The sequence below is a fragment of the Myotis yumanensis genome, unplaced genomic scaffold (genome assembly GCF_028538775.1).
Source record: "Myotis yumanensis isolate MYYU_CA2020_CCGP unplaced genomic scaffold, mMyoYum1.0.hap1 SCAF_2, whole genome shotgun sequence".
NCBI lineage: Eukaryota > Metazoa > Chordata > Mammalia > Chiroptera > Vespertilionidae > Myotis > Myotis yumanensis.
Window position 1 is genome coordinate 214,965,283 of NW_027223753.1, and position 2,037 is coordinate 214,967,319.

Genomic DNA, 2,037 nt, shown 5'->3' on the forward strand with positions numbered 1-2,037 from the left:
CTCACTGGGCTGAGCAGGCAGGAGGCAGCGTCCCCGGAGGCCTCCGTGCCAACAGGCCACTGAGAGCGCTCAGGCCCACGTGGGAAGGAGCCTCGATGGCCAAGCCAGGCGTGGCCTCCCAGGCCTAACCAGGAGCAGGTGACCAGGGAGGGTGGCCACACTGCATGGTCAGATCTGCGGTGACTGCGAGCCTGGAGGGACGAGTCTGCAAATAGGGGCTGGAGAGGGTGGAATGTGGACGGGCAGGGTGGCATCCATTCCCGTGGCTCCCGAGAGCCAGGATCTGTGCTGGAAGCCGGCGCGGCATCTGGAGACGTCTTTGTCAGCATCCCACGTCAGCTGGATGACGTCAGAGTCATGGACCATCTGAGCCAGGCCAGATGGGGCAATACCACACATGGAGTGAGCAGCCTGGTCCTGGGCTGCCCTCCCCTGCCTGCTGCTTCCGGCATATCTTCCTGCTGTCCCCCCCCCCCCTTCCCCCCCCGCTGCAATCACCACCAGGAACAGCTCGGGGTCTTCCCTTCTTCCTGCCAAAATCGGCTCCTGGGGAAGGGGCTGTTCCAGGGTCCCTGTTCTCACACGGCCCGGGGTGGGCGCCTGCGGGTACAGGGCCACACTCCCATGTGGACCCTGAGCACCTGGCCTGGGCAGGGGGAGGCTGGAGGCACCGTGACATAATCAGGATGGCTTTGGAGGGGGGGACACTGGCCCCGCTTTGCCTGTCACTTCCTGGGGGGCACTGGCCTCCGTGGCTTGGTCTCAGTTTCCTCCTCCGTCAGGAGGGACATGACTTCGGTGGCACACGTTCCCTTCGTGGGCACCAGCCACGCCAACCTGGCAGGGGAACCCTCTCACAGGCCCTGGGAGGCCCCGGGTGCCTATGGCGAGGCGGGACCGCATCCCTAGCCGGCTCCAGCCACCCCAGGCGATGCTGCACTGCGGGAACAGCCTCCAGAAAGGCCCACCGGGGTCGGCCGGGCCCTCGGACGAGGCACAGCTGTGGTTTCCACGGGAGCGTTCGGGGTCCTGTGGATGGTTTGACAGTACGCGATCCGGGGCTTCCCCCTGCCCTGGGGAGGCCCCGGGAGAGGGGGTGCCTGGGTTCACTCCCTGCAGGGGTGCCACGCACACTTCAGATAGACCCATGTCTCCCTTTTTGCAGCGGTTCTCAACCTGGGGTCGCGACCCCTTTGGGGATCGAACGACCCTTTCACAGGGGTCGCCTAAGACCATTGGAAAACACATACATAATTACATATTGTTTTTGTGATTCATCACTATGCTTTCATTATGTTCAATTTGTCACAATGAAATTGGGGGTCACCACAACATGAGGAACTGTATTAAAGGGCCGCGGCGTCAGGAAGGTTGAGAACCACTGCTTTAAGGCGCAGAGCGCCCCCAGCCTCGGGCACGCGCTGTTGCTTGGGGAGGGTTGGCAGGAGGCCGCTGCGGGCAACCTCGTTCCCATCATCCTTCCTCCTCCCTCCCAGTGAGCAGCTCACCTCGCTCCGAGCCTCCCCGCAGGACTGGGAATCCAGAATGTTCCACAGACCCCACCGCCTGGCCCAGACCAGAAGCCAGGGCCACAGATGATCATTATGGGTATTCATAGATGTGTGGGCTTTTTAAATTCTCCATGGAAGAGGTCGTCGGGGTTCGGGAAGGAGATTTTAGCATCACTTTTTATAGCTAACGAGGCATTTAAAATAGCCGTTGGGACAGACGGCCTCTCTGAAGCCCAGGCCGCTGAGGTGGACACAATGACGCCCTGTGGACTTGCTACAAATTGTTTACTTTGCTGCCGATCCAACGCAGAGAGAGGGCTCGCTGTGCCGCGGGTGGCGTAGGTGTCAGCCCGACAGGAACTCCCCGCCTCAGCCCGTTCCTCCCTCCCCTCAGCTGCGCGCTGTGGAACGGTGCCAGTCCTGCTGCGGGCCCTGACCGGGCCCCGGGGTGGGCTGAGCTGGGCTGGGAGGGTTTGTCATGATCACTGCATTTCAGACCCTGGGGTGCAGGGAATGGTGCAGGGAA